The 24,181-nt window shown below is 43.0% G+C and overlaps 1 protein-coding gene and 1 pseudogene across 1 annotated transcript in view; one reads left to right on the top strand and one right to left on the bottom strand.

Moving 5' to 3' along the window:
- Nucleotides 1–2,814: 2,814 nt before the first annotated feature.
- On the bottom strand, nt 2,815–17,049 carry LOC115681229 (probable LRR receptor-like serine/threonine-protein kinase At1g53440; annotated as a pseudogene).
- Nucleotides 17,050–20,647: 3,598 nt separating this feature from the next.
- Nucleotides 20,648–24,181, top strand: part of LOC115666947 (probable leucine-rich repeat receptor-like serine/threonine-protein kinase At3g14840) — a 64,564-nt gene continuing 61,030 nt past the window's right edge. Inside the window, exon 1 of the mRNA XM_056317142.1 lies at nt 20,648–20,681. The gene's annotated coding sequence lies outside the window, so the exon portion shown is untranslated. The remainder of the gene's footprint in view (nt 20,682–24,181) is intronic.

The raw sequence follows: 24,181 nt of genomic DNA, 5'->3' as shown, positions 1-24,181 counted from the left end.
GTTGGTTCAGCGGTCAGTCGAAACGGTCAAGGTGATTTGGGAGCACCATGGAACCGAAGGTGCGACATGGGAAAGTGAAGAGTTGATGCTACACCAGTACCCCCATTTGTTTGAATAGTTGGATTGGATTGTGAATTTCGAGGACAAAATTTTTGTAAGGGGGGAAGAGTTGTGACATCCCGAATTTTGGCCCATTTTTGGGATTTATAAAATGTGTAATTCGTTAGTGTGCTTATAGTAAAATCTTGCCCGGTAATTGATCACTCTCGGTTATTATTTTTAAATTAGACATTTCGCTAGAATCGCACTCGATCGAATTTGGCCGTTATTGAGAGCTCAAACTTTGGTGTCGAATTTCTCGGAGTTTCGGGACGAATTTAATTGGACGGTGTTGATATTATTGTGGCCAGCCTCGATGTTGCCCGGGATATGTGAAAAGTGAATTTTTGACCGGGTGCAGATTTGGACTAGTAAACCTCCCTCGTAGTGTGTTCTATTTGATTTCTTCTGGCCCTTTTTCCTAATAATTAATTAGAATTTTCGTGGACCGTTAGATCGATTTTTGGGTTCGAATCGTGACCGTCGAATCGCACTCGAGTGCAATATTTGACTTTTCTCACTCTCTCTCTCTCTCTCCTCCCCTCACCCCGCGTGCGTCCCCTCCCCCCTGACAGACCCATCTCTCTCTGTCCCCTCTCTCTCTCTCTTCCTTTCTTCTTCCCCTTTTTCTTCTTCTTCGTTTTTCTTCTCTGGTTTTCTCTTCGCCCGCGGCTGCTTTGGTTTCTGCTTCTGCTCGCCCAGCCGACGCCGACCGAGCTCGCCTCCGGCCCCGTCGCCGTCGCCTCGTCTCATATTTGGGTGCCCCTCTCTTGTATAGTGTAGTAGGCTACCCAAACCACGGTTTCCTTTGTTGTTGTGTATTTGTGATTGTTGTAGTGCTACAATTTGGTCATTATTTTATTGTCTGGGTTATTTCTATTTCGCTTCCGCTTGCCTTTATCGTTGAGTGTTTCGTATGGGTCGGCGACGCGTCCTGGGACGTCGCATTCAATACGACCATCGAAGGGGTGTCGCGAGCCGTTCGGGTTCGGGGCGTGACAGAAGAGAAGAACTAAGACCAACTCCACAGAATATGACACCATACCGACCCAAATGAAGACCGTCTTTTGCCAATTCGAAACAATCCTCTTTAAGCAAGAGAGATGAGATTTGAGCTCAAGTGACGCAGAGTATATCTCTGGTATGCCACCACCAGGCTGGTTGTCGGCTCTTGCTTCCACGATCACCTTCAGGCAGGAAGTTGGCTCCGGTGCATTGATGTGTTCGGTCATGTGTATGTTGAGCACTTGTGACTCTAATTGGAGACCAACTATGCGAGGAGCACAATTGAGAAAGGTCTCCGCGAAGCAAGTGGATTGACTTTTGAAGCGCAGCATGGTCGGGTAGCTCGAACTTGCTGCGACTCCATTTGCAGAAAGAAATTCCAGTCTCACCTTCAAAGTAGTTCAATAGAAATTCTAGCACTCTAAAGATATATCTCCAAAACCCAAGTTATCTACGACTCATCCTGCCTATCATTGTTCCTCGGATAATGAAACAGAATGCGAAAGAAAGATCATTTATAGACATGCTTACTCTCAACAAGATTTAATAGCTCAAAGACGCCAAGCTTTCGGTTGTGTTCAGACTCCGGCATATTGAGTGAAACTGTGACCTTCAGTTCTTGGTTATGGGGAATGCCATTATTGCTCTTTGCAATGGTCACTTCCAAATGATGAACAGTGTGTTCATTGGAAGAGCTATCGATGCAGAAAAACAGCGTAAACGGCACAAGGCTACTGGGTTAGGTTTAGTGTAATCAAAATTCAGGGTCTCTGTTGTCTGAATTGGTTTGATCATCAAGTGTTTCACTGCAAAACCACCCATTACAAACCCTAAGATTAGTAATCCGAGAAGCATGAGGAAAACGTAGATTGAGCAGCATAGGGCCCAACAAAATCTCAACGCCAAATGCAGGTTTCTTTTACTGTCGCTCAGCCACTTTGATATCAGAAATGTGACTCCTGCTATTGTTACTTCGCAAATCTTCCGTTCTTTTTTCTTGAGAGTTGCCTTGATGTGATCCAGCGTTTGAAGTGGAAACAGCAAAAACGTGAAGGGAGTCGTATGAAAACCAGATTGGAAACGCCAAGAATCTAGTCATGAATCTCATTTGCAATGCGGCAAACTTAATGATCAGAACTGCCAAGAAAATTATCGTGTTATAGTGCAATTCATCATTACTTACTGATCGAGCATCGTCTGTATCTGACACTTGAGTGCGCCACTTATATTTGGTCGTTCTTCCATTTGTTTGATTTAAATCTCTCCTTTGATATGGTTTAACTTGTGCCTCGGCATTTGCATTTATAGTGAAGCCTGCTTCATCCTTTGCCCTCGAAGCTGCATTTTCCATTGCTTGCTCGCGACCATTCACGCCAGAATTAAAGGGTTGAACTTCACCATTTTCCCCGGAAAGATCTCGGTGGACCTCATCAGATGAGCTGAATTTCTGATAATTCCAATCCTTCATTATCTTGTCAGCCCCATCCACTGCAAATTTCTTATAATTCCAATCCTTCATTATCTCACTTAATCAAGTGAGATGAAGTTTGAATCTTTGGCTCAAATCTGCAAGGAGCAGCAAAACAACCATTCTGGGAAGCTTCTGATTCATCCGTTGCAGAAGTATTTATCACTCTTCAATGATTGGAAGTGTTAAGGATGTTCGCTAGGAAGTGGCAGTTGGAGAAATTCAAGAATGTTCCCTTGCTCTTGTAACTCATGGGCCTTTCATCATGTACAAATAGAAATAGAAGATTAGTGGGTTATCTTGCTTTTAGAAAACAGTTTTAGGAACAATTAAGATGGAATCTCATCATGTTCATGCATTCATTCATATTCTCCACCGCTGAGCATGCTCATGCATACATATCAATATTCTAAGCTTCTAACCCATCTTTTCTTTTTCTTTTTTCTTTTTCTTTTTAGGGAGAAGTCCTTTAGAGAAATTACTCCATTTATTTATTTACTCTGATCGAATTTGTCCCTAATAGCTTGTTCCATCATTTAATTATGAAGTCACATGCCATCATTCTACTTGCAAGCCCCCAAAGCAAACCCGCAGAAAGTAGAGAAAGAGAGCTTCAAGTCCAATAAAAGCTTGGCTGCATAATTTCTATAGAACTTAAAGACGCTATACGTTACCCAGTCAAGGAGATAAACAAATTCTTCCTTCGACCTAGAATTCGTGTTGCTCTTTCCGCTGACAATTTCCAAAGCGACGACTCCAAAGCTGTAGACATCGGCTTTGTCTGTCAAGTGGCCCCTCATTGCATATTCAGGAGCCATATAACCTCTGAGGCAAGCCAAAATAGTAATGGTGAATATGGCAATAGAAGGAGGACATTCCGGGAAAACATTATAGATATTTAGCAATCAAAAGTTCATTAGATAAAGCAAATTAAAGGAAGAGAATTAACCAGAATAACAGAAGACTTACATTGTTCCAGCTATCCTCGTGCTGATATGCGTATTCTCTTCTTCATCGAGTTTGGCCAAACCAAAATCTGAGATTTTGGCATTTAGTTCCTTATCAAGCAGCACATTTGCCGCTTTTATGTCCCTATGAACAATTTTCAACCTAGATTCCTCGTGAAGGTAAGCCAATCCCCTGGCTTTTCCCAAACATATTTTCTTTCTCGTGGCCCAGTCCAACTCGATCTGCTGCTCATCTCGTCCTGGGAAGAGAGAGAGAGAGAGAGAGAGAGAGAGAGAGAGAGAGAGAGAGAGAGAGAGAGAGAGTTTTCAGTTAAATGCTCATTAATAGCATATTAGTCAGTTTAGGGAAAGCATCCTTTACCAAAAAGTGCGCGGGCAAGACTATTGTTCTCTAGATATTCATAAACTAGCAACAACTGATTTCCTTCAATGCAGCAGCTGTAAAGGTTTATGAGATTTGGGTGCTGGAGAGCAGATACCAAGCTTATCTCGTTGACAAATTCACGATTGCCTTGCTTTGATTTAGAAGAAAGCTGCTTCACAGCAATTATAATTCCATCTAACAGTGTTCCCTGAGATTAATCATATGAATTTATGACTCATAACTGGTCACATGTTATTTCATTACAAAAAAATGGTTAGCTTGACAAGATCCGGGTTGGTAAGTCTAAAACAAAGACACATTGAATTTATCAAACACTTCCTTCACATTGAATGGAGGATGAAGTTATGAACATATTGTGAATTACCTTATAAACTGGCCCAAACCCTCCTTCACCTATCTTATTCATAGAGTCGAAGTTGCCCCTAGCAGCTTTGATTTGCCTTGAAGTGAAATGGCCAGTTTGGAGATCTAGCCCATGTAATTCTGAAAAAAAAAAAAAAACACAAGGTGTACACATCAGGAATGCAATAATAATAACCGAAGGAAAAGCACAATTCTACAACAAACACTCAATTTGAGGAGGATTCACCTATATGGACATGCCTCATAGACACGCAATCCTAGTTAATAGAAAAAAGGCCAACTTTTGGTGTCACGGTTTATTCATAAGAACTCCACAAAAAATACAAAGAAAGTAGATAAATATAGCCTTGATTTAAGCATCATACTTGTACGATGAATCAAAGAGTGAAAGATTCCTGCGTGAGTAGACATATTAGTATGATAGTCTCACCTGGATCTCCAACTTCTCTGCCACCTAATAATCCTGTTAGCCAAAGGACTAGTAATATCAATACAAGGAGAACCACTGAAGCTACTGCGATTCCAGTGATTGCTCTAGCCGATAGTCTAGCGCTTCCAGCATCAGCGTCTACGAGCAGGAAAAAAATGACAGATTTATACGTGAATGCTTCTATGACCACATGAGAAAAGAATATGAGAGATCTCTACATCAGCGTTGACTTACTTCGTGTCATTGCAATAGCAGAAATAAGTGGTCCATAGGTACCTCTATAAGGAATGGCTGTGGTTCCCTTCCTTAACCAATATAAATGAACCTCCAAAGTACTGCCACTAACATAAATATTATTGAAGTCCATGATTATGCTCTTGCCAACACCTCTCGCTTCCTTTGCAATATTAAAATCCTTCAACACTTGATTGCCCTGCAGAATTAACAAGATTTTCAATAAGAAAAGATGGTGCTCTTGTGGGATTGTTGTGTGCAGCCCTATCGCACACCAAGTCATAATAACTATATATGAAATTGAAAAGAAGATTAGACATTTTTTGTGGGTTGGAAATACAGAAGGACACGGATCACACAAAGTTGCTTGGGAAGTTGTTTGTTAGCCAAAAAAGGAAGGAGGTCCAGGGTTGCCTCATCTAAGATTATGGAACAAAGTTTTGCTTGGCCGTATGCTTTGGAACCTCATAAATTGTCCGTCATCTTCCTTGTGGAGTAAATGGGTTCATAGTACCAAGTGTAGAGGCAATTCGATTATGCAGCTTGAAATCAAGGGCTCTATGGCATAGAGTTGGCGTTGTATTCTTCAACTAAGACCGGCTTTAGCTTCAATCATATCTAGACCAAGATATTGTTGCCAAGAGGTATACGATGAAACCAGAAATGTGAGACCGGCTGTGGAATGGTCCCAATTGATCTGGAAAGGAGGTATTAGCAAGCATAACTTCATCGGCTAGCTAGTCTGTAGAGATAGACTACAAACAGCAGAAATCATATCACGTTGGAAGCCTCAAGTAGATATTCATTGCAATTTTTGTATGTCTGGTCTGGAAAGCAGAGACCATCTATTCTTCCAGTGCACCTGGATCGGAAGCATTTGGCGTACTATTCTTGCACAATACGGAATTCGACGCCCTGTAGAAGGATGGAATGATGAACTTAAATGGATGATCGAGGCTACAAAAGGTAAGGACTTGGCGGCGAGACTTCTGAAGGTATCTTTTCTAGCGATCATATACTGCATTTGGATGGAGCGTAATCGTAGACGCTTCCAACAAAAGTCAAATGACGCCCTTATCATTTTGGCTAAAGTTCGCAAACTTGTCAGAGGGCGAGCTTCGCACTACAAATCTTTTATACCGTCCCAAACAAATGAAACTTTGGCTACTATATGGAGACTCCCCCACTCCATTTTTTGTAATTTTAGTTCTATTTGTAATGCTGGGGAATGCCCCTAAGTTTCTGTACGTCATCTTATAAATACTACTTACATTTACCCAAAAAAAAAAAACAATTTCCCAAGTCAAATTCCTCAACAAAAGACGATAACTCAACAAAATAGATGAAACTAAAATTATAATCAGGTGCCAAATTTCACTTCACTTACTTGTATCGATATATCGAATATACGTCTCCCGAGGATGCTAAATGTTTCGTCATCAGAATATTGAAATTCAGCAAAATGGAGCTACTCTTTGTAACTTCCTTTCATCAAGCAAAGGCCATAGTATCTGATCGACCAAGGGGAAAGGCGAGCCGTTTGGTAAACTCCTGAGCCATTCACATTCAAAAAATGTGGGTAATTCGCTATGTACTCAGCGGCATCATTTCCCATATAAACCCCTGTGGTGTTGTAAGCCCACTTTTTTGAAGAAGAAGAAGAGAAAAATGATGGCCCGTACGGACTAGTGTCCGATTCATATTGATTCCCGTCATTAGTAATTTCGGTTCCTCCACAATTGATAAACAAGGAATTGTCTGCATGTGTCGTTGGATGATATTGCATAAGACATGATAGGGGACAAAAGTAGCTCGACAGTTCATGCTCAACAACAATTCAAACGTAGTAAAACTCACATTGTGCTTTCCCGCTGCAGGGTAGATCCTTCTCCAAGCACCAGAGCCTAATGGGATAAACCAGAAAGATTGTCGATAATAATGTTCACATGCAATTATCAACAATTGGTATAGGTCTTAGTCAAAGAAACTTACGAGTTGTTTCCGTTGGATGAATAGCTGGAAACCAAATTACTGGAAAGCGACACAATGAGTAAGATAATAACGTACTCCAGAAATGTGGGAACGAGACAAAACTAGAAAATTTCTGCCTAAAGAGAGAATGTGCATTGACTCACACTAGTGATTGCTGACAACTGGTTGTAGAAGAACTGGTGAAATTGTCGTAGGATAAGTCGCTGCAGTTCATAGCTTGACCTAGTTAGTGCGCATATTCACCCCCGCAAATAATTGTAGTACAACATTGAAGAGTGATATATCAGATGTGAACCCACGAGTCTCACACTAAGAATTAGGGAAAAGTGCCAAAAAAGTCATAAACCTTTTGCATTAGTGCCAATTTGGTCCTAAACCTTTTTTTGGTGCCAATTCAGTCATAAACCTTTTGCATTGGTGCCAATTTAGTCCTAAACCTTTTTTTGGTGCCAATTCAGTCCTAAACCTTTTAAATTGGTGCCAATTCAGTCCTAAACCTTTTGTTTTTGTGCCAATTTAGTCCTTCCGGTCAATTTTGACCGGATTTTGCCGACGTGGACGCCTGCCGGCCGGCGGCCGGTCACCGGCGCTGACGTGGACAACTTTAATATTATTTTAATAATTTTTTTGAATTTTTATTTTTTTCCTTTTTTTTTCTTTTTTTTTCCAATTTTTTTTTTTGGTCTCTCCCTCCTCCCTCTAGCCGGTCGCCGGTCCGGCGACGGGCCAGAGGCCAGAGGCCGGCGAGCTAGACCTCGCCGGCCACTGGGGAGGGCGGGCCTCGCCTTGGTCGGGCGAGGCTCGACCTCGCCAGATCCGGCGAGGTCGGGCCTCGCCCGATCATGTCGAGGCTCGAGCCCTCGCCGGAGGCCGCAGCGAGGGCGAGCCTCGCCATGGTCGGGCGGGGCCCGACCTCGCCGCGGCCTCCGGCGAGGGCTCGAGCCTCGCCTTGGTCGAGCGAGGCCCGACCTCGCCGGATCCGGCGAGGTCGGCGGGCGAGGCTCGACCTCGCCCGATCCGGCGAGGTCGGGCCTCGCCCGACCATGGCGAAGCTCGCCTCGCCGCGGCCTCCGGCGAGGGCTCGAGCCTTGCCTTGGTCGGGCGAGGCTCGACCTCGCCGATCCGGCGAGGTCGGGCCTCGCCCCACCATGGCGAGGCTCGCCCTCGCCGCGACCTCCGGCGAGGGCTCGAGCCTCGCCATGGTCGGGCGAGGCCCGACCTCGCCGGATCTGGGAGGTCGAGCCTCGCCCGACCAAGGCGAGGCTCGCCCTCGCCGGGCGAGGCTGCCCTCGCCAGTGGCCGGCGAGGTCGAGCTCGCCGGCCTCTGGCCGGTTGCCGGTCGCCGAACCGGCGACCTGCCAGAGGGAGGAGGGAGATACCAAAAAAAAAATGGAAAAAAAAAGATAAAAAAGGAAAAAAAATAAAAATTCAAAATAATATTAAAGTTATCCACGTCGGCGCCACGTCAGCGCCGGTGACCGGCAGGCGTCCACGTCGGCAAATTCCGGTCAAAATTGGCCGGAAGAACTAAATTGGCACAAAAATAAAAGGCTTAGGACTGAATTGGCACCAATTTAAAAGGTTTAGGACTGAATTGGCACCAAAAAAAGGTTTAGGACTAAATTGGCACCAATGCAAAAGATTTATTACTGAATTGGCACCAAAAAAAAGTTTAGGACTAAATTGGCACTAATGCAAAAGGTTTAGGACTTTTTTGGCACTTTTCCCCTAAGAATTATGAGTCGAATCCCGCAATCTATGACGATCGTATGGAAAACTAAGAACAAAAAATAGGATATGTTCATAGGAGACTAACAGATAACGATTGCTGCTTGTTACCCAACTGGGTACTGCTCCAGTAAGGGAGTTGTTTGTCAGGAACCTACGTTCACAAATAAAAGTTATGTAACTTGTCCATAGAATTGTTCGGAATCCAACTATATGAGGTGAATATGATACTAATGAGGAAGGAAAGTCAACTACATAGTTGCTGAGACATTATAAGAAGTCAAGAAAATTTGTAATTACATGTAATCTATAGAATCTCCCATCGTGTCGGGAACTTGACCGGTCAATCTGTTGAAGCTCAGGTCTCCACTCAAAGATAAAACAAAGGAGACAAATCAAATAGTTTTCTCAAGAAAATGCAGAAGTTCATGTAATTTGATCTTCAGATTGAGGCCTTCCTCATTCGAGAAACAAGTCTCTTCTCAAAATATGCAATAATCTGCTGGGACAAGTCCAAAATCTGTCGGTGCTTAATAACCGTTCCACTAGACTTTTCAAAGAAAAGAAGATATAGCACGCGAATATGTTGATATCAAATGAAATATCCACCTCATTATAGCAACTTACAATATTTTCAAACTTTTCCATTCCCCAGTGTAATCTGGAATTGAGCCAGTAAGCAAGCAATTTCTCAGAATCCTGAGATGTGAAAAACAATTGTTAGTGGTAATTTAGCTATAAAAAAGAGACAAAAGAAACAAATCAATTATTCATGATATGGAGCTCACAATATTTCCATGTTCATGCCCATTCAAATTAGGAAAATTTGAACTTGCACCTTTCAAATCAGATATTCTCCTGGAAGCATAAAAAACCAGTCCATCGCATAACATTAAGATCCATTCTACCCTTTTGTGATAAAACACAGGCTTACAAGATTATAAGAGACAGAATAATTGGTCAGACCACCCGCCTGGGTGGCGCTGCTGGAACGCGCACTCTTCCTCTCGCAAAAGGTTGAGTGTTCGAATCCCGGGCGCCGCAGGGTGACTTAACCAGTGGCACGTGTGTGGTGGCTAGCACGTGTCGCCCCCAGGGTTTACTCCCCAGATGTCGGCCGTGCAGGGGTTCCCTGGGTTATCAAAAAAAAAAAAAAGAATAATTGGTCAGGATCGAATGCTCATAACTCCTTCAAATTTGTCAACAAAGATATGCTTGAAGGAATAGGTCCCTCCATAGATGTGCCTTGCATGTCCCTAAAAATTTGGCAAAAGTACACTAGAAGTGCCATAACTTGTGTACGGCGATCACTTTGGTGCCATAACTTTTTTTCGGATCACTTTGGTGCCAAGTCGGAGGAAAATCGATCACTTTAGTGACTCCGGCCAAAAAGCTGACCTGGCATTTATATTAAAAAAATGGTCTGACTTGTACACGATGGAAATTACGTGGCTTTTTTTTGAATTTTTTAATTTTTTTTAAAAAAAAAGTTGCAGCAGCGGCGAGGGAGCCCTCGCCGCTGCCGCCCTAACCCACCACCGCCGGAAGGGCCGGCGGTGGTGGGCGAGCGGGTCGGCGAGGGTCGCCGGCCCGGCCGGGCCCGGCGACCCTCGCCGAGCCCGGGAGGGCCGGATCCGGCGACCCTCGCCGAGCCCGGGCCGAGGGCCGGATCCGGCGAGGCGAGACCTCGCCGTCGCGACCCGGGCGACGGCGAGGTCCGGCCTCGCTGTCGCGACCCAGCGACGGCGAGGTCTGGCCTCGCCTTCGCCGGGTGAGGTGAGACCTCGCCGTCGCCCGGGTCGCGACGGCAAGGTCTCGCCTCGCCCGGCCGAAGGAGAGGCCGACCTCGCCGTCGCTCGGGTCGCGACGGCGAGGTCTCGCCTCGCCCGGCCGAAGGCGAGCCGACCTCGCCGGTCACGACGGCGAGGTCGGCCTCGCCCGCGAAGGCGAGGCCGACCTCGTCGTCGTGACCCGGCGACGGCGAGGTCGGCCTCGCGTTCGCCGGGCGAGGCGAGACCTCGCCGTCACGACCCGGCGACGGCGAGGACTCGCCTCGCCCAGCAAAGGCGAGGCCGAGACCTCGCCTTCGCCCGGGTCGCGACGGCGAGGTCTCGCCTCGCCACCTCGCCTCGCGACCCGGGCGACGGCGAGTCCGGCCTCGCTTCGTCCGGCGAGGCGAGACCTCGCCGTCGCGACCCGTGCGACGGCGAGGTCCGGCGTCGCTTTGCTGGGCGAGGCTCGCCTCGCCGTCGCTCAGGGTCGCGACGGCGAGGTCTCGCCTCGCCGGATCCAGCCCTCGGCCGGGCTCGGCGAGGTCGCCGGGCCCGGCCGGGGCCGGCGACCACTCGGCCGGGCTCGGCGACGGTCGCCGGCCCCGGCCGGGGCAGCGACCCTCGCCGACCACTACGCCCACCACCGCCGGCCCTTCCCGGCGGTGGTGGGTTGGCGGCAGTAGCGGCGAGGGATCCCTCGCCGCTGCTGCAAGTTTCAGGTTTTTTTTTTAAAATTTAAATTTAAATATAATTTAATTTTTTTTAAAAAAAAGTACACGTCAGCGGGCTAAACGGCGTCGTTTTTTGTTTTTAATGCTGACTGGACCTCTCCGGCGAGCCGTGTCAGCGCCACATCGGATTTCCGGCGAGCCACGTCAGCATTGGCACTAAAGTGATCGATTTTCAAAAATGTTGGCACCAAAGTGATCCAAAAAAAAGTTGTGGCACCAAAGTGATCGCCGTACATAAGTTATGGCACTTCTAGTGTACTTTTGCCCTAAAAATTTATTGCTGTAATATAAGAACAACTTTCGAGTATCTCATAAATCATATAAATAAATCTTTTTGGCCCTAATTGAGAAGGATTGGGAGACGCAATATCTTGTAATTTTGGTCCAATTCCCGATAAAATCAGGTATCTTTCCTGATAATGTGCTTCCATCTATACGACTGCAAGTGGTCTATAAATCAAAATCCCTCAAACGAAATTCAGTATGTTGAGAAATTAAAAAAAAGGTGATATGATGCCACTTACAAATCTTCTAAGTTCTTCATATTGCCAAAGGATTCGGGTATCGTTCCCGTGAAATTATTAGCAGACAGAAGGCTGCAAAGGAAAAAAAAACAATCCAGGAATAAGGAACAATGAAGGATCAAGTCTCAATGTATAAGTGCATAGAACATAGAACAAAGTTCATTTTTAAATCCCCAAACAAAGAGAATCTTCTTTCCAATTTAAGCAGGAAGATTAAAGTCAAATCTTTTATTTCATAATCTCACAATCAGTAGAGCTCACAAACATTAAGGCTGCGTATGGCAACTTGCCAAATAGTGTTTGATTCTGTTCTTTTGTTCCCGGAATCAGTTTGGGAATAGAAATCCGTTTGTTTAATTTTTTGATTCTGGGCACAAATTCTTGCAAATTTGTGCCCAGAATCAGTTTTGAAGCAGAATCAAGAATAAAAAAAAAGTAGCTTCTTGATTCTGGGAACAAAAATGAGAATCAGTTTTTTTTTCTTCTTCTTTTTCTTGGTTTTTAATGTAACTTCTAATGTCCGGCGCGAGGGCCACCCTCGCCGTATCTGGCGAGATTAAAATATTTTAATAAAAAAAATTTTACCGGCCATGGCCACCGACCAGGCCATGGTGAAAAAAATTTAAAAAAATTATTAATAAAAAAATTTTTACCGGCCATGGCCAGCGACCAGGCCATGGAAAAAAAAATAAAAAAAATATTTTCAATAAAAATATTTTTTATTAAAATATTTTAATAAAAAAATTTATTTATAAAAAAAATATTTTACCGGCCATGGCCAGCGACCAGGCCATGACGAAAAAAATAAAAAAAATAATTTCAATAAAAATATTTTTTATTAAATTATTAATAAAAATATTATTAATAAAAAAAATATTTTACCCGCCATGGCCAGCGACCAGACCATGGCGAAAAGAAAAAGAAAAAAATATTTTCAATAAAAATATTTTTTACTAAAATATTTTAATAAAAAAATTTATTTATAAAAAAATATTTTACCGGCCATGGCCAAAAAAATAAAAAAAATTATTTTTAATAAAAGTATTATTAATAAAAAAAATATTTTACTGGCCATGGCCAAGGAGGAGAAGAAAAAAAAAAGAAATATTAAAATATTTAAAATATTATTAATAAAAAGAAATTTTATGCCGTTACCAAACGCATTTCTGTTCTTTTACTATTTCAGAAATGGAATTTTTGGGCTGTTACCAAACGCCTTCAAATGCTCAGAATCAGTTCTCGAGCACAGAATAAAAAAGAATCATTTCTGAACAGAATCAGTTCCCGGGAACAAAATCGTTGCCATGCACACCCTAAGCAAGGACTTCTGAAATGTGTTGTCCAGGCAAAAGTGTGTCAATTAATGCACTCCAATTTACTTACGGTCTCTTTAAGCGGCTCAAGTTTCCAATGTTTGGCTCAAGAGCGCCTTCAAGCATATTGTCCTCTAGTACACTATCATAGGCATAAAATTATCACTATCAGGTCAAACAAATCCTCAATACAAAAGCATCTAATTTACAGCAAGTCTTACAGCTCTTCCAGCGTGCTAATGTTGCCAATTTCCTTGGGAATACCACTTATGCGATTTCCAAGTGCTGACCTGAAGTACCAAACTGAAAACAAAATTATGCTTCTTTTTTAAGAACTCCTAATTAAATTGTAACAATGATAAATGATGTATGATAAGATTAACTTACAGAATGGTAAGTGGTATCTGAGTAAGAGTAGGGAGGAGCAGTCCACTGATGCGGTTACGAGTGAGGTCTCTGCTTGCAAAGAACGCATGCTTTAGAACTTTTACAATTCTCAAGCAATAGTTTGCCAAACTTCCGACAAATTGGTTGGTTTAGATTTACACGATTGCTACATTTCTCAGACAAATACATGCTTGATTGATAACCTGGTGCTTAAGAAAGATCAATAAAGAATTATGGAAAACATGGTCAATAATAAGATAAGGTGTAACCAGAATAGTCTTCACCCAACTCATAGCATGCTTTTCTGTGATTTCCCCACGAAAATAAAGAGCCATGGCCCATCATACGCATTCAAGTTCTTTGGCCTAATTATCTTCCAGATGGGAAGATCTCATGCAGTCAAGTCTAACTCACATTTCTGTTAGGTAAGTGAGGTTACCGAATTCATCAGGAAAAATCCCTGTCAAATTGAGTCCCTGCAGCTGGCTGCAAAACGAAGAAGAATAGGTGAATTGCAATTGATGCATGTGAAAGAAGGATACCGAGGGAAACAAAAAAAAGAAAACTGCCAGTTCATACTTACATCCTGTTGACACCTAAATTTTGGCACATCATTTAATGATTAATTACATAGAAACTTAGGGATTAAATTTTAACCCCTAAACAACAATATCAAAATCGCATAGCATATAGTTTAGGATCATATAGTTTAATTGCATTCAACATCGGACCGGCAGCAGTGAGCAAGTTGAAAATCCGTTGCATAAATCAAGCTCGAGTACCGAACAAAGCTTGTCTCGCTCAGAAGACGGGGGCCGAAATTCACAAGTCTAAAAGGCTTTGTTATTTTAATTTGAGCTTAAATCAGCCCAAATTAATTTAGCCCATTTGAGGGTTGCAATATAAATATGTGATTATACCCTTCAATGAAAGGGACTCTCATAATTTTCAAGAAGACAATCTTTGAGAGCACGAGAGACACACGTGAGATTGAAAGGGTGAGAGAGAGATTCCCGGTGAAAAAAGAAGAGAAGTCCTCTCCTCCCGCGGTGGTTCCTCCGGTGCTAGGCAATCATCTATTATCACCACCACCATCCTTCCACCATCATTCCTTCAAGTTCTTTACGCCACAATTGACAAAGCAGGAAGGTCAGATCTTCGGTCAAAGGAAAAAGTCCAAGCGGTGATCAAAGAGCTTTGGTGGAAATTTCGAAACAAGAAGAGAGGGACTGAAGCGGTGGCGATTTTTCTTCGGCAGTCGAAGGGCGAATTCAACTAGAATTTCTCTGTTCAGCGCACATCGAGAGAAGGAGAATCTTTGGTCTATTCTCGCCGGATTTAGGGAACCATCAAAGAGAGAGTCCGCCGGCCCCAAAGTTTTGTTTTTGCCCGTGCTTTGCAGTCCACATTTGTTCTTTCTTGCAAATTTACTGACATTCATCAAGCGGGCCACAAATCTCAGGGTGTGGACTTCATAAAGGTGAGGTACCACGCCGTGGAGCCTAACCGCGAGTCATTCCCCTAGCCGCGAGCTGCCGTCCACACCGAAGCAACACCATCCCACGCAAGGCCGGCTCACCGTCGCCGCGGTCTTCGCGGCCGCGCCCGCCGCCAGCCACCCCGTCTCCATCCGCCAGTCCAAACTTGGAAAGTAATCCGCAAATCAGGTAAAAATCTCTATCCGGTATTTTTTCAAAATATTTAAATTCTTTGTTTGAATATTTTGAATATTCCGTGAATATTGCGTGATTGATTAGATACCTTAGGATTATTTGCGATATCTGCAATATTCTAAAATACCCTAAATTAAGAATTTTTTCTAATTTGGCAAACGTATCTGGACGACTATCCGACCTTATCCTTAAGGTACGATACGCGGCGATACGAAAAATCGTTATCTTATCCATAATTACTTGGATACAATAATAGATTTTATTTGCTTTCCAAATTCGAATAATCAGTTTTCCGTCGATATCTATAACCCTATAGATATGACTGTTAATTTGATTTCTTTTCCTAATTCAAATTTGATAAGAAGAATCTTGCGGATTGCGTGGATTGTTTGAGTGCGGTTGTTATCTTTGTTTGATTTTTTTTTTAAATAAAGAAAATCCAAAAATATGTTAGTTAGGATTTAAATTAGAAGTTTTGCACATTTAGGGAACCCTAAATGTATCTAGAAGATAGGATAATTATTTAATTTAAATTAGGACTTGAGATAATTTATTTCCTAGTTTAAATTAGGTATTATACTAATCCTAATAGATTATTTAGGTTATTTTTTAATTCCGAATTTCATTGGAAAAATACCAAAAATAAATCATTTGCCCGTCATTAGAAATAGGTCATATTGTCGCATGTCATATAGTTCGCATTAATCGCATGTCATTTTTTGCACGTTATTGCATATAGGTTAGTTTGCATTTTAATAAAGTGTAAACCCTAAAGAACATCTTGAGTGCCTTGCTTTGTTAATTAGAAATCATATTAGGATTGTCTGTGTGATTTTCTACTAACAATGCAGATGCTTGCGTTGCTCTAAGGTACGTAATTCTCCTAATCTTGCAATTTATTTATTGCTTTCTTGGGTGTTAAATTGGTGGTTTGCGCACTCGCATGAACACCTTACATGTTAGTGATTAGGTAATAAAATGGATCTAGACTGCTTGCATAAATATTTTTTTGAAAAGAAAAGGTACCGAAAGGGCGTTAGGCTAGATCTAGCGTAACCAAGTCCCCGAGCTTAGAATCTCTGGTTCATAGGAATAAAACATATCTCCCTATGTTTTATTTAGGTTTCTAATCGATCTACCACAAATAGATTAGTGGCGACTCCAAGCATGAAAACTTTTGCATGTTAAAAACTTAAACCTTAAGTTGCGAATTGATAGGGCTTGGGAGGGCCCGAGTTAGGCTTAGTCTTAATAATCCATTAGCCTGAGGAATTTAGGTCGCGACACATCCTCGTAACATGGCAAACTGTGCTGTTAATGAAGGAACAGTTGCAAGTCACGCTGCTTATTATTCTGAAAGGCAAGATCGTTACGTTTAGACCTATACCCTCACTGCATATTGTTTCAGTTACATGGCAGTATGGGTTTTGCATTTTAATGGCGATTGTGTTTAGTGTATCAACTGCAAGCACAAACCAGAAGTTGAAAATCAGTTAATTACTAGTATCCATTGATGGAGATATAAAAGAGATTAAGAAGGAACAAATGAACAAGTACACTAGCAGGTATGTGTGAGTCGGTTTAAGTTTTCCGTTGTTTGAAGTCTCAAATGTCCATTTGAATTGAATTTGACCCTGGTAATACTAGACTCCAGGCATACAAGCTCTTCTAAGTACTTATTTTACGTGGCATGTTTTGTGGATAAGCACAGAATGATTTGGAGCCAGGGAAGGTAGCGCCCCTTGGTTAAGATGATTAAGATCGGCTCGTCCTCAAGTAAGAAAGGCTTATTCAATCTCGAGACTGTAGAGCAACGAGTAGAGTCCGGACAGCGCATCATATTTACTTGATTCAATTAAAAACTAAGTGCTTATACAAGCTGCATGTATGGGAAGATGAGCTTGCAAGATAAGTAGTTATCAGTGATCAAGAGTCATTTCATTGTCATCAAAATACAATGTCAATGCCACCTTCCATTTTAGTATAGCATAAGAAAAGTCACAAACAGAGGGTTGACCAGCAGGACATTTAATCTACACTTGATGTGGGAAACGTAAACAATGTATATATATGCTAGGTGAGAGAGGACTAGTCAGCTATCTTCTCAAGTTAGACCAAATCAGGGGGGTCAAAAAACCAATTGGTCCATTCACATTGCAATCCAGAGTGCAGTTTCGCACCCAAGAAATAATGCCATTTACTCAGCCATCTTATTGCTGGTGGGTACTAGCTGGCTGATGATAGAGAGAATCTTTATTTCGTGATAATTATATTGCTTCTCACATAATTATGTGATGGTACCTTTTCTTTCCCTTTTAAAAAGAGCAGAAATTTTTCCATGCATAGCAAGATCAGTGCTGCGAATTGCAGGTCGTCTTCATGTGAATTGGTGGAAATATTCAGGAAGGCCCATCAATCTCAATTATTGCTACCCGACACAAGACCACTGGTCTGACAGAATGAATTCAATATAGAAAAATATCTAAAATACTGTATAATGTCAACATCACAGAATTTTAATTGGATAAGTGATAAGATCATATGGGGTCACGTTAAACTTTCAGATCTATATAAAGCTTTGATATTTACCTCACATCTCAGTTTCGTTTTCAAAAGAAGGTATCGACACAAACTGAGTACCGCGTACTGCAAGACGTTTACTCTTCATTCTTTAACATTCTGATTGTACGCACCCCATGCATGTTAGGGGTGAGCGATTTCAAGTTCTTTACAGATTTAACTTGGAACCTGAAACTTATTCTCGGGTACATATTCATCATTTTTTAGAACCTGAAACCTATCCGTCGGAATTTGGAATCTGAAACCTACTCTCTTATATGTTCCAGGATCTAACAGGTTCTTTTTTTTTCATTTTTAGTTAAACAAAACGAAAATAAACGTAATAATACTTAACAAGCTTATCATTCACCAAAGAGAATACAAAAAATTAGTTTTCCTGGCATTATGGTTCAAATAAAAACAATCAAAATGAGAAGTCATTGCGTGAATCGATACTCAGGGTCATGTTCCGTACAGGTTTCACTTGGAATCTAGAACCTACCCGTGAGAATCAGTTCCTCATTTTTTGCACTTGAAACTTATCCTATCATAGGTTCCAAGGTCTACCCAAGTTCCGCCTGTATTATTAATTGACAATTGCAGTAAATCATCACCTTTAATGACCACCACTTGCTACTATGATCCACTGACCATAACTTATATTTAGACACATGAAGAATATGAAACATTAAAAAGTCATAAAATGAAAGTTCAGACTAGTGGTTCCAGATTATATACTTATCATCTCACGCCACGAAACACTGCAGGATCACGTGAATACATAGACTAAGAAAAACACAAAAAAATTATTTAAGTTTTAGGTTCCAGGTTCCAGGTTCCACCTACCTAGAACTTGGGTCTGGAACCTACCCGTCGAAACAGGTTCCCCAATTTTTAAAACCTGGAACCTACCCTTCATACCTTGAAATTTGGAACCTACAAGTTTCCACAGATCAGGTTCTCAGGTTCCAGGTTCTACCCTAGAACCATGCTCACCCCTAATGCATGCACGCATTCAAAATCTGTTCGAGAGAGAGTAGGGGTGAGCATAGTTCCAGGTTCTACCTTGGAACCTGAAAACTTGACCCATGGGAACCTGTAGGTTCTAAGTTCTAAGATATGCAGAGTAGATTCTAGGTTTAAAAAATTGGGGAACCTGCTTCGACGGGTAGGTTCCAGGTTCTAGGTAGGTGGAACCTGGAACCTAGAACCTGAACCTGTCTTCTCGTGATCCTACGGTGTTTCATGGCATTAGATGATGGGTGTATGATCTGGAACCACTAGTCTGAGTTTTCATTTTAAGACTTGTTAATGTTTCATATTCTTCGTGTATCTAAATATAAGTTGTGGTTAGTGGATCATAGCAGTAAGTGATGGTTATTAAAGGTGATGATTCACTGCAATTGTTCAATTAATATAGGTGGAACCTGAGTAGACTCTGGAACCGACTTTCGAACCTGTGATAGGGTAGGTTTCAAGTTCCAAAAAATGAGGAACCTATTATCATGAGTGGAACCTATACGGAACATGAAACAGCTCACCCTTAGTATCGATTCACGCAATAACTTCTCATTTTAGTTATATTTATTTGAACCGTAATGCCAAGAAAACTAATCTTTTGTATTCTCTTTAATGAATGACAAGCTTGTTCAGTATTGTTGCCTAAGGCATTATTATGCCGTCCACCGACAATGAATTCCAAATTCAACATATATGCTATTTTTTTTCGTGTAATCACTTCAACTAAGACAAATTTTTTATTGTCTATATTCAAATTTATATGATACCATGAATTACATGCAAATTATTTTGAGTCAGGGGACAAAGAAACTAGATTTAACCGATTTATAGGGCTTATTGGTTATTTTCATTGGCCTCCAAGGCTCTAAATAAACTGAGTTTCCGGGTGCGGGTGCTTGGAGTATTAAAAAAAATAGTAGCCGGTAACAACTGAAGTAAACGGATGAAGGCCACGGATCACACAAAGTTGCTTGGGAAGTTGTTTGTTCGCCAAAAAAGGAAGGAGGTCTAGAGTTGCCTCATCTAAAATTATGGAACAAAGTTTTGCTTGGCCGTATGCTTTGGAACCTCATAAATTGTCCGTCATCTTCCTTGTGGAGTAAATGGGTTCATAGTACCAAGTGTGACATCCTGAAAAATAGTTCATTTGGGATTTGTAAAATACTGAGTTTTCTGAATGTACTCGTAGTTAGTTCTCGTCCGGAACTGATCATTCCTTGGATGCTAACCATTAGGGAAAGGCTAATCGGGGAAATTAAATTCGTACGACTAAATAAAATTCGATCATGAATTGACTTTCGACCATTAAATCGTCGAGGTGATATTTTGAGCCACTGTTGGCCGATCTAAGGATAGTCATGGGTCAATTCGCCACTGTCACAGTAGTGGATCGCGGGTGATACCGCTGGACCACGAAATGAATTGACGAACGATCCTGAACCTATACCGAATGATCGTGCCCCACGGATCTAGTAATTGATCCTCGCGATTTTATTGACAACCGAAGTCGTGACGGTCTGAATAAATTGCACGTGACTCGATTTAGTGTCAGTCACGGGTCAAATAAGCGAATTTCCCCAACAAGCCACCCGTTAGTTTGAGAAACGCTCGAGTTACGTTTAATAGAATTGAATTATTTAATTCAGCCCAAATCGGACACCGAAAAATTTGGAAGTCACAACGGGACGTTAGGACGACGTTGCGGTTGTAACGTGCAATTTTTGTTGTGCCCGAATCCTTCAGAAAAACTTGATTTTGATGAGAAACGGAGAATCGGACCATTTTACCCTTGAGAGTTATCAAAGGGCATGTTTTAAAGGGCAATGGTATTTTGGTAAATTACCAAAAATTGATCAAAATTGGATATAAGCCCTTGACCCCCCCCCCTTTCTCTCTCTCCTCTCTCTCTTCTTTCCCCCCCTCTCCCCGTGAAATCTCCTCTTTGCCGTGAGCCTCTCCCCCTCCACCGTATACTCTCTCTCTCTCTCTCTCTCTCTCTCTCTCTCTCTCTCTCTCTCTCTCTCTCTCTGTCTCTGTCTCTCTCTCTCTCTCTCTCTCTCTCTCTCTCTCTCTCTCTCTCTCTCTTTGCCGATCACCGCCGCGCCGTCGCTTGGATCGCCGCCGCTTGGATCGCCGCCGTGCCGCGCCGCGCCACCGACCCGCCGCCTCGCACCCCTCACGCCGCCCCCATCCCGCCGTTCTCTCTCTCTTCCTTTTCGGTCCTCCCTTTGGCCGTGAGCCCCACCGGCCACCGCCCAAGCCGCGCCGTCGCCACCCAAGCCGATCGCCGCCGCCGGGAGCCGTTCTTCGTCGCCGCCGTTCCCGATTGAGCGCCGCCTCTTTCCGTTCTAGCCGCGATAGTCTAGAACGCGAGTAAGTCGCGCTCTAAACCCAATTTAGGACGTCGGGTATCGACGGGCGATTTTTGGGCGAAATCTGGTAAAAGTTAGGTGCGGAATTACATGAATTGGGAGTAGAAATTTTGTGGCGGGCCGTAGGATTTAATTCGGGCATTATTTATCGGAAATTCGAAAGTATCAGTGGCTATGGTCTACTGTTCATGGGGCCGTGATGGGCCGATCGGGATGCAAGTTAGATTTTTAGAACCGAGAATTTATGGTGAGAAAGTCCTGTGAAGGACCGGAATCGATTTGACGTCGTTTGGTTAGAGAAAAATAGCAATTTCTGTGTTTATTGTGCGTTTGGAATATAATTGAGTTGGGATGGTGAAATTAAATGTGTGATTGTGCGATTGGTTGAGTTAATTATGGTTGTTGGGTGCACGCGTGGGCCAGATTATTTTAATTATTATTATTGGCCGTGTTAAATGCTGAGTGAGCATGGGATTGTGTGTAATTGATGCGTGCACGGGCCACGTGTGATTAGCCAGTTGTGTTTGGTAAATACATGTTGAGCATGTGCCTGTGTGAGAAAGAAATGTGGCATGACGCGTGATTGTGGAAAATTGTGCCGTCCTGAAGCGTGTATGTTTACGCGGGACGATGCTCGGTATTACCGGAAGACTGCTAGCCTGAGGCGTGTACTTCAACGCGGGTTACGCAGTAGGTGGTAGGTGTTGAGCCTGAGACGTGTGCGTTTACGCGGGCAAGAAACATGGCCTGAGGCGTGTACGTTTACGAGGGCCTGGAAGTGTTGTGGAAAGAGGTCGCAGTGTACTTGAGGCGTGTACGTGTACGCGGGTCACTGGCGAGGAATGTGAATGGGATATGATGAGAACGAGGTCGCAGTGTACCTGAGGCGTGTACGTTTACGCAGGTCACTAGCGAGGAATGTGGAGGAGATATGATGAGAACGGAACGAGCGCATGACATGAGAATTGTGCATGCTAGTGATTGTGTTGATGTACCTGCTATGTGATGATGGTATGTGTGTGATTGTGTGTTTGGGTGATTGTCTGAAGGTACGTGATAGCCTAGGTGGGGTTTAGGGGTGAACTTGCTGAGAAGTGTTCTCACGGTTGTTTCAACCGACAATTTCAGAACCCCGACAGGAACCATGAATCCTCCACCGTTACCACCAGAACGTTTTGGAGTCCCAATGCACACCGAGGTTGACGCTATAGAATTTCCGATGGGAGATGGGATGACCTGGATTAAGCACACTTCTACCGTGTTTATAGATGTAGGTTTGCCTCTTTGGGAAGAGCATAAGTACATTGCCTGGTTCTTCCGAGATGCTGACGGGGATGAGTTCGGGCCCGTTAGGGGTTTCGATATTCCGTTTGATTTAGTTGAGGATTGGGACCCGACTGCTATACCCCCGATTGATGGAGAGTTGACCAGTACGGAGGTTAGCGTAGCGCAGTCTGGGATGCATCCAGCACCAACCGCTCAGGGATCTTCGGAGGCTGAGTATGAGCCCGAGCCCGAAGCATCGCAAGCTGAGGATGACCCGATGGACATAGATTTAGAACCAATCCTCGAGGAGGAACCAGAGGAGGAGGAACCAGACGAGGAGGAACCCGAAGAAGTGGAGCCCGAGGTCGAGTCTGAGGAGTCGGATGAGCCGGCAGGAGACCCGGAGTCTATACTCCCGTTTGAGGAATATATGGATCCCAATTACGTGCCGGAGTATAATTTCTTCGATTTTCTAGCTGAGGAGTATCAGAACGCTGCTCCAGCTGAGTCGGGTGACATTGATCATCCGATTGTGATTGAGGCGGAGCCGGAGTCTTCGGAGGAGCCATCGGATCAGGGGAGTTCAGACTCCGGTGATGATGAGTCAGACTCAGAATGGACGCCTAGCAAGGGGCATAGGGGTTAGTTCAGGGGTTCCTAGTAGGTTTTTGGAAAGTAACATTTTTTGGGATAGAAAGTCAGGTCATCGATCTTTTTGGTATATTGATGGTTTGTAATACGGTGTGCAAGTGTATGTGATGGTTGTAAATTGTGGCGGTTGTAAGTTGTGAATATTCTATAAGAATGTTAATGGAAATCGAATATGTGTATTCTCCCTGAATATTCTCCCCAGTTTAATTGTCCGGGTTAATTGTTAGTATCCGCTGTGGTTGTAAATCTCTGATGGCGATTTGAGGCCGGCGATAATCCTGGGATGTCGCATAAATCGACCAGATAAGGGTGTCGCGTGCCCGATGGGGTTCGGGGCGTGACACCAAGTGTAGAGGCAATTCGATTATGCAGCTTGAAATCAAGGGCTCTATGGCATGGAGTTGGCGTTGTATTCTTCAACTAAGACCGGCTTTAGCTTCAATCATATCTAGACCAAGATATTGTTGCCAAGAGGTATACGATGAAACCATAAATGTGAGATCGGCTGTGGAATGGTCCAAATTGATCTGGAAAGGAGGTATTAGCAAGCATAACTTCATCGGCTGGCTAGTTTGTAGAGATAGACTACAAACAGCAGAAATCATATCACGTTGGAAGCCTGAAGTAGATATTCATTGCAATTTTTGTATGTTTGGTCTGGAAAGCAAAGACCATCTATTCTTCCAGTGCACCTGGACCAGAAGCATTTGGCGCACTATTCTTGCACAATACGGAATTCGACGCCCTGTAGAAGGATGGAATGATGAACTTAAATGGATTATCAAGGCTACAAAAGGTGAGGACTTGGCGGCGAGACTTCTGAAGGTATCTTTCCTAGCGATCATATACTGCATTTGGATGGAACGTAATCGTAGACGCTTCCAACAAAAGTCAAATGACGCCCTTATCATTTTGGCTAAAGTTCGCAAACTTGTCAGAATGCGAGCTTCGCACTACAAATCTTTTAGACCGTCCCGAACAAATGAAACTTTGGCTACTATATGGAGACTCCCCCACTCCATTTTTTTGTGATCTTAGTTCTATTTGTAATGCTGGGGAATGCCCCTAAGCTTCTGTACGTCATCTTATAAATACTACTTACATTTACACACAAAAAAAAACAACTGAAGTAAACGGAAAGAGAGAAAAAAAAGATTTGTCCAAAAAAGCGAAAATATTTTATGGACAGCTTAATCAGCTGATCGTGGCATTCTGACTCCGTCATTGATAGAAGGTATAAT

The sequence above is a fragment of the Syzygium oleosum genome, unplaced genomic scaffold (genome assembly GCF_021117445.2).
Source record: "Syzygium oleosum isolate NSW1041296 unplaced genomic scaffold, Sole_v2.1 Sole_v2.13, whole genome shotgun sequence".
In the NCBI taxonomy this organism is placed as follows: domain Eukaryota; kingdom Viridiplantae; phylum Streptophyta; class Magnoliopsida; order Myrtales; family Myrtaceae; genus Syzygium; species Syzygium oleosum.
Note: the sequence above shows the minus strand (reverse complement) of the source record. Positions and strands in the feature narration are given on the sequence as shown.